Raw genomic sequence first — 16,129 nt, 5'->3', positions numbered from 1 at the left:
GTCCTGTTGGAAGGTGAACCTTCACCCCAGTCTGAGGTCCTGAGCGCTCTGGAGCAGGTTTTCATGAAGGATATCTCTGTACTTTGCTCCGTTCATCTTTCCCTCTATCCTGACTGGTCTCCCTGTCCCTGCCGCTGAAAAACATCCCCACAGCATGATGCTGCCATCACCATGCTCCACCATAGGGATGGTGCCAGGTTTCCTCGAGTTCAATCTTGGTTTCATCAGACCAGAGAATCTTGTTTCTTTTGGTCTGAGAGTCCACTCCAAGTGGGCTGTCATGTGCCTTTTACTGAGGAGTGGCTTCCGTCTGGCCACTCTACAATAAAGTCCTGATTGGTAGAGTGCTGCAAAGATGGTTCGTCCTTCTGGAAGGTTCTCCCATCTCCACAGAGGAACTCTGGAGCTCTTTCAGAGTGACCATCGGGTTCTTGTTCACCTCACTGACCAAGGCCCTTCTCCCCGATTGCTCAGTTTGGCTGGGCGGCCAGCTCTAGGAAGAGTCTTGGTGGATCCAAACTTCTTCCATTTAAGAATGATGGAGACCACTGTGTTCTTGGGGACCTTTAATGCTGCAGAATTTATTTTGGTACCCTTCCCCAGATCTGTTCCTCATCACAATCCTGTCTCGGAACTCTACAGACAATTCCTTCGAACTCATGCCTTGGTTTTTGCTATGACATGCACTGTCAACTGTGTGTCCTTTTATAAACCGGGTATTTGAGTTTCCAAATCATGTCCAATCAATTGAATATACCACAAGTGGACTCCATTCAAGTTGTATAGACAGCTCAAGGATGATCAATGGAAACAGGATGCACCTGAGCTCAATTTCGAGTCTCATAGCAAAGGGTCTGAATACTTATGTAAATATGATTATTATTTTTTTTTTTATACATTTGCTAACATTTCTAAAAACCTATTTTCACTTTGCCATTATGGGGTATTGTGTGTAGATTGATGAGGATAAAAATTCCTTTAATTTATTTACTATCTCATCTCTGTACCCAACACATACAATTATCTGTAAGGTCTCTGTCTAGCAGTGCATTTCAAACACAGATTCAACCACAAAGACCAGGGAGGTTTTCTAATGCCTTGCAAAGAAGGGCACCAATTGGTAATTGTTTTTAAATAAAAGCAGACATTGAATATCCCTTTGAGCATGGTGAAGTTATGAATTACACTTTTTATGGTGTATCAATACACCCAGTCACTACAAAGTTAAAGGCGTCCTTTCTAACTCAGTTGCCTGAGAGGAAGGAAACCGCTCAGGGATTTCACCATGAGGCCAATGGTGACTTTAAAAGAGTTAACAGAGTTTAATGGCTGTGATAGGAGAAAACTGAGGATGGATCAACAACATTGTAGTTACTCCACAATACTTACCTGATTGACAGAGCAAAAAGAAAGAAGCCTGTACAGTATAAAAAATATTCCATAACATGCATCCTGTTTGCAACAAGGCACTAACTAAAGTAATATTGCAGAAAATGTGGCAGAGCAATTAACTTTTTGTCCTGAATACAAAATGTTATGTTTGGGGCAAATCCAATACAACACATTACTGAGTACCACTCTTCATATTTTCAAGCATAGTGGTGGCTGCATCCTGTTATGGGTATTCTTGTTACCATTAAGGATGGGGAGTTTTACAGGATAAAAAAGCAATGGAATGGAGATAAGCACAGGCAAAATCCTAGAGAAAAATCTGGGATAGTCTGCTTTCCACCAGACAATGGGAGATGATTTCACCTTTCAGCAGGACAATAACCTAAAACACAAGGCCAAACCTACACTGGAGTTGCTTACCAAGAAGACAGTGAATGTTCCTGAGTGGCTGAGTTACAGTTCTGACTTAAATCCACTTTAAAATCTATGGCATGACCTGAAAATGGTTGTCTAGCAATTCTCAACAACCAATTTGACAGAGCTTGATAAATTTTTTAAATAGAAATGGGCAAATGTTGCACAGTCCAGGTGTGGAAAGCTCTTAGAGATTTACATAGAAAGACTCATAGCTGTAATCACTGCCAAAGGTGCTTCTACAAAGTATTGACTCAGGGGTGTGAATACTTATGTAAATGAGAGATTTCTGTATTTCATGTTTTTGCTTTGTCATTATGGGGTATTGTGTGTAGGTGGGCGAGAAAAAACATTTAATGCATTATGAATTCAGGCTGTAACAAAATGTGTAATAAGTCAAGAGGTATGAATACTGACACACAGGGACACACCATGTCTGACCTACGTATATAAACACACACATGAACCCCACAGGAGGTTGGTGGCACCTTCATTGGGGAGGACAGGCTCGTGGTAATGGCTTGAGTGGAATCCGTGGAATGGTATCAAATACATCAAACATATGGTTTAATGCCATTCCATTCGCTCCGTTCCAGCCATTATTATGAGCCGTCCTCCCCTCAGCAGCCTCCAATGATCAGCGCACAGAGTGAAACACATACACGCAGATATACAAAAGACTATAGTATGGATGTTCTCCTGAGGTGTGACCGTCCCACCCCAACCCCCTGACCCCACCGTCTCCACACTGTCTGAGACAGGACTACGGACCAACAACCCTCCTTCTTTCTCCACTGGGGCCCAATGAGCCCATAGACAGCTCTACACACACACTCACACACACTCACTCACACTCACTCACACACACACATATCTCTGGGGAACAGGACTGAGTCGGATGAACTCACTCTGCTTCAGAGGTTTCAGTGTTTCTGTTTCGTTGTTTGTTTGTTAGCTTGTATGTTTGGTTTATTGGTTGTACTTCCTGTGAGTCGTGGGCTAAAGCGCCGCCGGATCTCTGGAACATTCTAGAACACTTTGGAACATTCTGGAACATTCAACATTCCAACTACTGCCACCATACCGCTGACAGCTGAGAGCCCGCTAAGGCCTACATGCCCGCCCCTCTGGGTTTGGGTCTGTACTGGTCTGGACCAGATCAGACCGGATTGTATCGGATCTGACCATGCATTGAAGCACTTTTTAGTTCCCACCAACATCACACTCAACCCTTTTCTCTTTTAATATGAGTCAAGTTCTTTATAGTATATCCCAGCAAACAGAGGACATCTCTAGGACATTAAGCGATGTTCCCATTAGGTTTTTTTTAGGGTTTCAGCAAGACGTTATCCATAAGGGGACATCAGTGCAGGTCCCGGTTTGGTCGCAGTGTAATGTTATAATATGTTTTTTTTATGTCCACAAGGGAACTTTATGAACAGGTTCCTGTTTGGTTCTGGCAACCGGGAACTAAACAAAACCTCCACAGGACCATGACACAATGTCTTGACGACCATTTCGTGATGTTCCCAGGAAGTCCTAAGGACACATTTTTGTTTCCAGTATAAGTGTGGGAAATTATACAGAAACAAACAGGAAGATTTGTGGGAAAATCTTTTGTTTTACATTTCTGTCCCACACACAGACACATACACACCTGCCCTCCCTTGGATGACAAAAAAAGGAATCGAGAAAAGCAATGAATGATGGGGGGGGAATGGAATTTTGCCAAAATGATCGTTTCCCTTTTCATCTAGAAAAACAAACACTGAAAGTCATTGCTATATATGGCCTACTGGTAATTCAAGCTCTGGGGTTTTTACATCTTGTTTGGGTTGGGTTGGTACAATATTGATACAACGTTGATACAACCAAAACACAACATTGGGATAACATCAGATCCAGCCATCCACCTGACATTACCTCCTTCTACCATTGGAACTCTTTAAAGGCTCTGAGAAGAATGTAACGTTTTTAAAACCATTTTCTACCAACCATTCAGTCACAGGAAATTGCTAGATAATCTCCCATGTCAGTCATCATCTTAACATGACCTTTGGAAAACCAACCAATCGGTCATGTTTTTTCTATTGTGTGAATTATACTGTACTTCTGGTATTCCATGTGCAGTTTTTAATAATAATCTGTTGTTAATTATGTTGGTGTAATCATGGGTTTTATGATGCCTTGAGGAAGCTTCAGCTTGCTATATTTAGACTGTTATCTCATCCTGTCATCCTCCTCTCCTCTCTTCCCAAGGCAGTTTATAGTGGGCCAATTGGCTTCTCTGATCACACTGATAATGATAATGTAGATGGATAATGCAGATGGGATTATTAAAATCCTCATTTACATAAGATTATATTAATTTGATCACTGGCTGTTTATTTTCCTCCACTGAGAGGTCCAGAGGCAGAAGGCATGGAGTACAGGGCCTATTATTATGAGACAACCAATCACCATCTACCATCCCCTGACCAGCTCCCTCGCCTCAAGCCATGAACTGACCCTCTCTATCTTCAGAGGATACAGCTTTCAAAAACATGGCCTCTATTGGTTGACCTGGACTCTACTGGTTGACCCGGCCTCTACTGGTTGACCCGGCCTCTACTGGTTGACCCGGCCTCTACTGGTTGACCCGGCCTCTACTGGTTGACCTGGCCTCTACTGGTTTACCTGGCGTCTACTGGTTTACCTGGCGTCTACTGGTTTACCTGGCCTCTACTGGTTGACCCGGCCTCTACTGGTTGACCCGGCCTCTACTGGTTGACCTGGCCTCTACTGGTTGACCCGGGCCTCTACTGGTTGACCTGGCCTCTACTGGTTTACCTGGCGTCTACTGGTTTACCTGCCATGATATATTGCTTGTTTGTTTTTCGCTCTATGATTCTATGAAAAGAGCTATAGAAATGTAATAAATGATTATTAATGCTGATCCTATTTTTACTATGGTGATGAGTGTGGGTGGGTTATACTGTAGCCTAGTTGTACACCTACAGTCAGTTATTGAGACTCCGGTGTGAGAGAGAGACAAACACCTGATACAGAGACCTACAACACAACATAACGTTTTTCAGTCGAGCTAAAGTCTCTATTGCACAGTTAGACAACCTTCCCTTTCTACGTTACAGTGATCAGTCCCTAACCCACCAGTTGTTTCACTAATCATTATTTGATTTAACTTGATGTGTCGTTCTTTCTCATATCTGGCATAATGAGGCTTTGATTAGACACATTTGTACATTTTTCGATTTCATTTTTCCTAAAGTAACATCTGATGCTTCTCTCCAGTAAAGTTGCCATATGTTGACAATAGAGAAAGTTGTTTCACAGAGCCAAAACCTTATGTTGTCATCAATGATATCAGTCAAATGTAACTTGGTAAGAGTCTAATATAGTGTCAAATTCAATCTGCGCAGAAATGCAAGAACATGATTTCTTGACTTAATTACAATACTAAAATCTAAATGCTGAGCAGTGACAGATGTCCCTTGTGTCTGTGGTCTTGTAGAATACTGGTTGAGGGGTGGAGATGATGTAGTTAATTATTCCTTGCCCACGAACATTCGACCACCCATCAGAGATAATTGCAATACAGTCTGCTTTCTCTATGATATGCTTGACCTTCACTTGAACTCTGTTGAACTCTGCATCCAGCAAATGAGTAGATAAAGCATGTCTGGTTGTAGGGGTGTATGCTGGGCGAAGAACATTCAGAAATCTCTTCCAGTACACATTGCCTGTGAGCACCAGAGGTGAACCAGTTGCATGAACAGCTCAAGCAAGACATTCATCAGCATTTCTCTGACTACATTTCTCCATTGAGTCAAAACAAACTTCTGATTCCGGAAGGACCGTGGGCTGTTGCTATCGATAAGGTGTCTGATTCATCTGCGCAGAAATGCCAGAACATGATTTCTTGACTTAATTACAATACTAAAATCTAAATGCTGAGCAGTGACAGAACATGAACGTGTATTGGAACTGTCAGCAGAGCGGTTTGGCGGTGAGGAGCTGGCTGGGTCACCATCTAGTGTTGGGAGTAGGGAAGTGCAGTCTGAACACGGGTGTTGTGGTTTCCTCAAGGCAACACTGTATTTTGGGCTTACAGTCTGTTGTACGTGCTTTTGTATCTGTGGGAGAACAGCAATGCCAAGGTCCTCTCTGGCCTTTTACAACCATTCCAGCAAACACACATTTTTATCAACAATGTATTTGATACTAGTGTAAACATACACACGACAACAACAGAGGTCCAACCATGACACTTGTACAATGACGACAAACAAAACCAAAATCAGCATTGTTCTTTCAACATCTGATTTACTGTAATGTAAAGCTCCACTGTATTCTGGGATTTGGTGTCTTAATTTGTATCAAAGTTGGGATTAGAGTTGCGGGTGGCAGGTGCCAGGTAGCATAAGCGGCTAGAGCGTTGGGCCGGTTGCTGGTTCGAATACCTGAGCCAACAAGGTGAAAAATCTGTCTGTGTCCTTGAGCAAGGCACTTAACCCTAATTAGCTCCAGGGGCGCTGTACTACTATGGCTGACCCTGTAAAACAACACATTTCATTTCACCTATCTGGTGTATGACAATAAAACATGTTTTTGTTGAATTTGAGAATCATGTTTGGTTATAAGGGCCTCATGCTTTCTCAGAACAACACACATATGTATTAATACATATTATTATTGTATTATACAGCTGTGAACTCACACAGTCCCCTGTACGGTGTACATTTTAGGACACACAGTCCCCAAGATGCTCTTTACGATAAGACAGAAAAAGTGCAATTACCTTAGCTGACCTGGTCAATTCTCTAGTACTGTCGCTCTCATCCAGAGGCTGACTCTCTGGAGACATGATGATTATTTCTACATTTTCTGTGTTGTATTTATTTATTTTGAAGAAAAATATTTGTTTGCATCAAAAGAGACCCTTTCAAATTGTGATTTTATTCAAGTAATACTAGCAGTACCCAACTCCAGTTGAGCTTCCTCCTGGAAAGCAATTCCACCTCTGTGTGTTCTCCTGTACTGACTTTTTCACACTGTCTTAGTTATTGTCGGATTCAAGACTCTTTGAAAGGGAGTGGTAATACACTGAGGCCAGGCTTAAAGTAAACCACACTGCGCTTGGCTTTTAAAGGTCATTTACTCTTAAATCGACGTCTATAGTTCTACCCTCTATAAGTTATTCAACCTGTGTTTATAACCACTGCTTTTACCTGATCAATACAATGGATCCAAATGATACATCTGTTTATTTTAGTCAGAGAATTATTGAGATTTTAAAAAATGAACATTTACATGATTGATAAATGAATTGAAATTATGTTTGATGATGTATAGCTGGCTCCTATAATTCTCTCTTTGAGAGAACATACTTGTTGATGTTGACCTTTCATGTTTGACCTCAGACTTTTATGTACAGGGCTTTGCTTAGCTATTTGATGAGAACAGTTTTTACTGCCAAGCTCTATAATAACTTTGTAACGGCGGCCCTGCATTTTCCTCAGCATTTGCACAATTCTGGCAACTTTCCCCAAATTCCAAAGTTTTCCAGATGTCCTGGTTGGAATATTCACAGATTTCTGGAAAACCTGACCATTTTGGGAAAGTTCCTGGAATATTGAAACCCCTAAACCATACTGTGTAACATTACTCTGGCAGAGGTCTGTCTGTTGGTTCAAAGTCATTTAACATGTAAGAGAACACACAGCTCTCCTGCAGAACATATGTAACTTAAACAGCCATTCCATAAGGAAAGCCGTTCCGTCCCCCATCATCAAAGTAATAACCCTTGTGCTGAGAAAGTGTTACTTGCATAAAACTACAGTGCTTTACTACTGACTCGACTTGAACATACGACTGTTTCCCTCCTTCATATATCATTCCACATGTTTGTCTGTGAGTTTACCTTTGAATAGTAACTGTATAAAATTTTGGTAAGAAAATAAGTACTTATGTTTTAAAAAATAAATATTGATGTGTTTTGATTTGTTTCATTTCCCATGTTTGAATAAAGTATGTAGATTGAAAAACCAACCAAATAAAAATGAAAACCTTTAAACGGTTTGTTATTATGAATACCAGAATGTCTTCTTTCATTTTAGCTAGTGAATATGTGTCTCATATACAGTGGGGCAAAAAAGTATTTAGTCAGCCACCAATTGTGCAAGTTCTCCCACTTAAAAAGATGAGAGAGGCCTGTAATTTTCATCATAGGTACACGTCAACTATGACAGACAAAATGAGAAAAAAAATCCTGAAAATCACATTGTAGGATTTTTTATGAATTTATTTGCAAATTATGGTGGAAAATAAGTATTTGGTCACCTACAAACAAGCAAGATTTCTGGCTCTCACAGACCTGTAACTTCTTCTTTAAGAGGCTCCTCTGTCCTCCACTCGTTAACTGTATTAATGGCACCTGTTTGAAGTTGTTATCAGTATAAAAGACACCTGTCCACAACCTCAAACAGTCACACTCCAAACTCCACTATGGCCAAGACAGAAGAGCTGTCAAAGGACACCAGAAACAAAATTGTAGACCTGCACCAGGCTGGGAAGACTGAATCTGCAATAGGTAAGCAGCTTGGTTTGAAGAAATCAACTGTGGGAGCAATTATTAGGAAATGGAAGACATACAAGACCACTGATAATCTCCCTCGATCTGGGGCTCCACGCAAGATCTCACCCTGTGGGGTCAAAATGATCACAAGAACGGTGAGCAAAAATCCCAGAACCACACGGGGGACCTAGTGAATGACCTGCAGAGAGCTGGGACCAAAGTAACAAAGCCTACCATCAGTAACACACTACGCCGCCAGGGACTCAAATCCTGCAGTGCCAGACTTGTCCCACTGCTTAAGCCAGTACATGTCCAGGCCCGTCTGAAGTTTGCTAGAGAGCATTTGGATGATCCAGAAGAGGATTGGGAGAATGTCATATGGTCAGATGAAACCAAAATATAACTTTTTGGTAAAAACTCAACTTGTCGTGTTTGGAGGACAAAGAATGCTGAGTTGCATCCAAAGAACACCATACCTACTGTGAAGCATGGGGGTGGAAACATCATGCTTTGGGGCTGTTTTTCTGCAAAGGGACCAGGACGACTGATCCGTGTAAAGGAATGAATGAATGGGGCCATGTATCGTGAGATTTTGAGTGAAAACCTCCTTCCATCAGCAAGGGCATTGAAGATGAAACGTGGCTGGGTCTTTCAGCATGACAATGATCCCAAACACACCGCCCGGGCAATGAAGGAGTGGCTTCGTAAGAAGCATTTCAAGGTTCTGGAGTGGCCTAGCCAGTCTCCAGATCTCAACCCCATAGAACATCTTTGGAGGGAGTTGAAAGTCCATGTTGCCCAGCGACAGCCCCAAAACATCACTGCTCTAGAGGAGATCTGCATGGAGGAATGGGCCAAAATACCAGCAACAGTGTATGAAAACCTTGTGAAGACTTACAGAAAACGTTTGACCTGTGTCATTGCCAACAAAGGGTATATAGCAAAGTATTGAGATAAACTTTTGTTATTGACGAAATACTTATTTTCCACCATATTTTGCAAATAAATATATTAAAAATCCTACAATGTGATTTTCTGGGAAAAAAAATCTCATTTTGTCTGTCATAGTTGAAGTGTACCTATGATGAAACTTACAGTCCTCTCTCATCTTTTTAAGTGGGAGAACTTGCACAATTGGTGGCTGACTAAATACTTTTTGCCCCACTGTACTTTCATTGTCACCAACAGTTTTACAGTACTATAAGGAGAAATAGAAAAGCACATTTTGAGAATTTTTATTTGACATTTGAATTGTACAACAATGATGATTCACTTTCTGTTTGTAAAAATCGCTGGCAAAAAAGTTGAATTGCATCAGTGGGTATGTGCTTATCATAGTACAATATACATACAGCACAGTATGTAAGAAACAACACCATAAATCACTGTTCACAATATCTCCCTCTCCCTCAGTCCCTCGCTCCCATCCTTCCTCTCACCCTCCTCCATCCCTCTCTCAGACAGCCACACTGTTAGGGATGCGGTCAGGAGAGAAGTAGTAGTAGGGTAGTTTCTTGCCTTCGTTGCGGATCTTGATGGCACTGCTGACCTCTGCCAGTCTCTTCCTGAATGATTCCATGGCCTCCTTCACAGGCTTCTCTATGAAGTGCTCATCTGGGTACATCCCCAGGAACAGCTGGGGAGAGGGAGAGGAGGGAGGAGGGAGGAGGGAGGGAGGGAGGGAGGAGGGAGGGGAGAGAGAGAGAGAGAGAGAGAGAGAGAGAGAGAGAGAGAGGTTGGAGTGCTTTCTTTAACATTCAGAATAAAAGCAGACAACCGTGTGTGTGTGCATGTGTTATGTGCATGTGTGTTGTGTGCGTGTGTTGTGTACGTGTGTTGTGTACGTGTGTTGTGTACGTGTGTTGTGTGTGGTGTGTTTACTTCATTCTCCTGGAACTGACTAAGGGCCCAGACAGCCCCTAGGTGCCAGCAGGACCGGCCGCGGTCAGGGAGACTCTCGATGATGAACTTCACATCTACCACCCCTTTTGTGTGGGAGGAGGCTTCCGCATGGTGGGGGGCGCATTGGGGATCCACGAGCACCAGTCATACTGAAATACACAGAGTAGGCAGACATTAACATCTAAGGGAAGCTAGGTGGTACTCTCGTATGATGACACAGTGGATTGTGCAGTCAGATGGAACAGAGTAAATCATCATTTTAACGTCATAGATGTAGCCAGTGGTAACTTGTGGAATAGATACCGTCTGGAATGCGGTTTTAACCAATCAGCATTCAGGATTAGACCCACCCGTTGTATAATGTGGACCAATTGTCCAAAGCCTACCTGACTAAATAGCCTACCTGAGCAAATCTTACCTGTCTAAAGTCTACCGTACAAAATCTAACCAAGGCTTGGATTCAATCAGATCGAGCATTGACCAGCCTTAACCAGCGTTGGCCGACATCTGCATAGCAGATGTTTTGTCGGTGTTGGAGGTAACAGCGGTATGAGCTGACATATCGGTGAGCGGCTGCTCTTGTGTGTCACAAACCACTCCCTTATTAGCCCTACTGCTTTAGAAGTTACAAACCACTTCCTTATTATCCCTACTGCATTAGAAGTTACAAACCACTCCCTTATTAGCCCTACTTCGTTAGTAGTTACAAACCACTCCCTTATTAACCTAACTGCTTTAGAAGTTACAAACCACTTCCTTATTAGCCCTACTGCGTTAGTAGTTACAAACCACTCCCTTATGACTCCTACTGCGTTAGAAGTTACAAACCACTTCCTTATTAACCCTACTGCGTTAGAAGTTACAAACCACTTCCTTATTAACCCTACTGCGTTAGGAAGTTACAAACCACTCCCTTATTAACCCTACTGCGTTAGAAGTTACAAACCACTCCCTTATGATTCCTACTGCGTTAGAAGTTACAAACCACTTCCTTATGACCCCTACTGCATTAGAAGTTACAAACCACTCCCCTTATGATTCCTACTGTGTTAGAAGTTACAAACCACTTCCTTATGACCCCTACTGCATTAAAAGTTACAAACCACTCCCCGTATGATTCCTACTGCGTTAGAAGTTACAAACCACTTCTGTAATGAGTATCTTTAGGAGAAGTAGAGGAGTCAGGCGCAGGACACAGGGATCACAAAGTGCTATACAGAAACCCAGCCTAAAACCCCAAACAGCAAGCAATGCAGGTAAGGAAGCACGGTGGCTAGGAAAAACTCCCTAGGAAGGCCAGAACCTAGGAAGAAACCTAGAGAGGAACCAGGCTATGAGGGGTGGCCAGTCCTACTGCGTTAGAAGTTACAAACCACACCCTTATTAGCCCTACTTCGTTAGTAGTTACAAACCACTCCCTTATTAACCCAACTGCTTTAGAAGTTACAAACCACTTCCTTATTAGCCCTACTGCGTTAGTAGTTACAAACCACTCCCTTATGACTCCTACTGCGTTAGAAGTTACAAACCACTTCCTTATTAACCCTACTGCGTTAGTAGTTACAAACCACTCCCTTATGACTCCTACTGCGTTAGAAGTTACAAACCACTTCCTTATTAACCCTACTGCATTAGAAGTTACAAACCACTCCCTTATTAGCCCTACTGCGTTAGTAGTTACAAACCACTCCCTTATTAACCCAACTGCTTTAGAAGTTACAAACCACTTCCTTATTAGCCTACTGCGTTAGTAGTTACAAACCACTCCCTTATTAGCCCTACTGCGTTAGGAAGTTACAAACCACTTCCTTATTAGCCCTACGCGTTAGTAGTTACAAACCACTTCCTTATTAGCCCTACTTCGTTAGTAGTTACAAACCACTTCCTTATTAGCCCAACTGCTTTAGAAGTCACAAACCACTTCCTTATTAGCCCTACTGCTTTAGTAGTTACAAACGACTTCCTTATTAACCCTACTGCGTTAGAAGTTACAAACCACTTCCTTATTAACCCTACTGCGTTAGAAGTTACAAACCACTTCCTTATTAACCCTACTGCATTAGAAATTACAAACCACTCCCTTGTTAACCCTACTGCGTTAGAAGTTACAAACCACTTCCTTATTAACCCTACTGCATTAGAAGTTACAAACCACTCCCCTTATGATTCCTACTGCGTTAGAAGTTACTAACCACTTCCTTATGACCCCTACTGCATTAGAAGTTACAAACCACTCCCCTTATGATTCCTACTGCGTTAGAAGTTACAAACCACTTCCTTATGATCCCTACTGCATTAGAAGTTACAAACCACTCCCGTATGATTCCTACTGCGTTAGAAGTTACAAACCACTTCTGTAATGAGTATCTTTAGGAGAAGTAGAGGAGTCAGGCGCAGGACACAGGGATCAATGTAAACAAGCGTGTTTACTTGAAAAATCAATAAATCTTCTCCTAGGAAAATACATATTGCGGAGAAACACCTCCGACCACACAAAACAGGAAACAATCACTGACAAACAAACAAGAAATGCAGAGGTTTAAATAATGAACATAATTAGGGAAAATCAAAAACAGGTGTACACAATAAAGACAAAACCAAACGAACAGTGAAACATCGATCGGTGGCAACTAGTAAGCCGGTGAGTCGACCGCCGAACGCCGCCCGAACAAGGAGAGGGGCCGACTTCGGCGGGAGTCGTGACAACTTCCTTATTAACCCTACGCGTTAGAAGTTACAAACCACTCCCTTATTATCCCTTCTGCATTAGAAGTTACAAACCACTTCCTTATTAACCCTACTGCATTAGAAGTTACAAACCACTCCCTTATTAACCCTACTGCATTAGAAGTTCAAACCACTTCCTTATTAACCCTACTGCATTAGAAGTTACAAACCACTCCCTTATTAACCCTACTGCATTAGAAGTTACAAACCACTTCCTTATTAACCCTACTGCATTAGAAGTTACAAACCACTTCCTTATGATCCCTATCAATCAAATTTCAATCAAATGTATTTATAAAGCCCTTCTTACATCAGCTGATGTCACAAAGTGCTATACAGAAACCCAGCGTAAAACCCCAAACAGCAAGCAATGCAGGTAAGGAAGCACGGTGGCTAGGAAAAACTCCCTAGGAAGGCCAGAACCTAGGAAGAAACCTAGAGAGGAACCAGGCTATGAGGGGTGGCCAGTCCTACTGCGTTAGTAGTTACAAACCACCTCCTCATTGACCCTACTGCGTTAGAAGTTACAAACCACCTCCTTATTAACCCTACTGCGTTAGAAGTTACAAACCACCTCCTTATTAACCCTACTGCATTAGAAGTTACAAACCACTCCCCTTATTAACCCTACTGCATTAGTAGTTACAAACCACTCCCTTATTAGCCCTACTGTGTTAGTAGTTACAAACCACTTTCTTATTAACCCTACGCGTAAGTAGTTACAAACCACTCCCTTATTAGCCCTACTGCGTTAGTAGTTACAAACCACTTCCTTATTAACCCTACTGCGTTAGAAGTTACAAACCACTCCCTTATGAGTCCTACTGCGTTAGAAGTTACAAACCACTTCCTTATTAACCCTACTGCGTTAGAAGTTACAAACCACTCCCTTATGATTCCTACTGCGTTAGAAGTTACAAACCACTTCCTTATGACCCCTACTGCATTAGAAGTTACAAACCACTCCCTTATGATTCCTACTGCGTTAGAAGTTACAAACCACTTCTTATGACCCCTACTGCATTAGAAGTTACAAACCACTCCCGTATGATTCCTACTGGGTTTGAAGTTACAAACCACTTCCTTATGAGTCCTACTGCATTAGAAGTTACAAACCACTTCCTTATTAACCCTACTGCATTAGAAGTTTCAAACCACTTCCTTATTAACTCTACTGCATTAGAAGTTACAACCCACTTCATTATGATCCCTACTGCATTAGAAGTTACAAACCACTTCATTATGAACCCTACTGCATTAGAAGTTACAAACCACTTCATTATGAACCCTACTGCATTAGAAGTTACAAACCACTTCATTATGATCCCTACTGCATTAGAACTTACAAACCACTTCCTTATGACCCCTACTGCGTTAGAAGTTCAAAAACCGTCACTAGAAAGTGTAACCTCTATCAATGTTAGACATCATTATTAAGGTAATGCATGTTTTCATGTTCATTTGGATGGGGGGGTTTATGCCTATCAATCTAATTTGAGTGTTTGAATTTGTAATGTGGTTGCATACACTTTTAACGCAGCTGCATGGGATTATAGTCGAGTGTGGTTTCATTGCATCCAATGGCACTGTCCTTGATAAGGTAACGCAGTGAGCCGCTTGTAGATTTCACAGCTCTAATGCTGTTCCACCTCCAACACCATTTTTTACATGAACATTGTAGTCATTTAGCAGACCTACAGTTAGACTGCCAAATCAACGCTATGCAGATGTCAATCTGATTGAATCTAGCCCTAAATGTTACCTGTCCGAAGTTGACAGCAGCATGGTGAGCAGAGGCAGTGAAGATGATGACAGTCAGGTACTCTGTGAGATCCTCACGTGTCTTCAGGGATTTGGGAAACTCTGCAGAAAAGTTTCCATATAATCCAGTCTAATGTTATTTGTCACATGCTTCATAAACAACAGGTGAATACCAACAGTGAAATGTTTACTTACGGGTCCATTTCCAACAATGCAGAGTTAAATTAAAAATAAATAGTGACATTAAATGACTCCTTGTCATTTTATTTATTTATTTTTAATTTAAACTTTATTTAACTAGGCAAGTCAGTTAAGAACAAATTCTTATTTACAATGACAGCCTACAACGGACAAACCCAGACGACGCTAGGCCAATTGTGCGCCGCCCTATGGGACTCCCAATCACGGCCGGTTGTGATACAGCCTGGATTCGAACCAGGGTCTGTAGTGATGCCTCAAGCACTGAGATGCGCCACTCGGGAGCCATAGAGTGCAGTGGTCAGCCCTTGCTTAACGCCAAGTTAAGTAAAACAAGTCGTTGGGCGCAACACAGGATGTTTAACAAGTCTTGTGGCGCAACACAGGATGTTTATTTTGACACTTGTTCCATCAGTGAGCCACTAACCAGTCCCTGACAGAGAGGCTATTGGCCAACTAAAAAGTTAAGTACATGTCTGTATACAACGGTGTCTGCATAGCTAAATATCGATAATGTTACTGCGTGGTCAGCTACGTCTTTCAACACAATCCAGAGAAATAAGAAGTGTGTATTTGTATTGCAGATAACTCAAATATTTTAAAGTAGGCTATGCCATTGTCGTGTTTGTTGGTTATTGTGTGTTTGTACCCACCACAGCAATCAAGGTCCTGCATCCCAAAGCTGCAGACATCTTTAACGAATGCCTGGATCTCCTCATCCTTCTGTACTGTGTCGTCACTGTCGTAGTAGATACACACCACGTCCCACACAAAACTAGGGTCAAAATAAAATGTAGGCTTAGTTAGAATAATAGCTAGGGTTAGGGCTGATCAATGATGTGGACATGAAGCTAGGTTTAGGGTGAGGGCTGATCAATGATGTGGACATGAAGCTAGGTTTAGGGTGAGGGCTGATCAATGATGTGGACATGAAGCTAGGTTTAGGGTTAGGGCTGATCAATGATGTGGACATGAAGCTAGGTTTAGGGTTAGGGCTGATCAATGATGTGGACATGAAGCTAGGTTTAGGGTTAGGGCTGATCAATGATGTGGACATGAAGCTAGGTTTAGGGTTAGGGCTGATCAATGATGTGGACATGAAGCTAGGTTTAGGGTTAGGGCTGATCAATGATGTGGACATGAAGCTAGGTTTAGGGTGAG

At 42.0% G+C, this 16,129-nt stretch overlaps 1 long non-coding RNA gene across 1 annotated transcript; it reads right to left on the bottom strand.

The window, feature by feature from the left end:
• Positions 1-9,599: 9,599 nt before the first annotated feature.
• Positions 9,600-15,877, bottom strand: LOC123735062 (uncharacterized). The gene is made up of 4 exons (XR_006765238.1): positions 15,622-15,877; positions 14,772-14,872; positions 10,262-10,431; positions 9,600-10,016 (listed from the first exon to the last, which is right to left on the bottom strand). It is a non-coding gene; the product is annotated as an uncharacterized lncRNA (long non-coding RNA).
• Positions 15,878-16,129: the final 252 nt, after the last annotated feature.

This window comes from Salmo salar, unplaced genomic scaffold (genome assembly GCF_905237065.1).
Source record: "Salmo salar unplaced genomic scaffold, Ssal_v3.1, whole genome shotgun sequence".
Lineage (NCBI taxonomy): Eukaryota > Metazoa > Chordata > Actinopteri > Salmoniformes > Salmonidae > Salmo > Salmo salar.
This window is presented reverse-complemented; position numbering and strand designations above follow the sequence as displayed.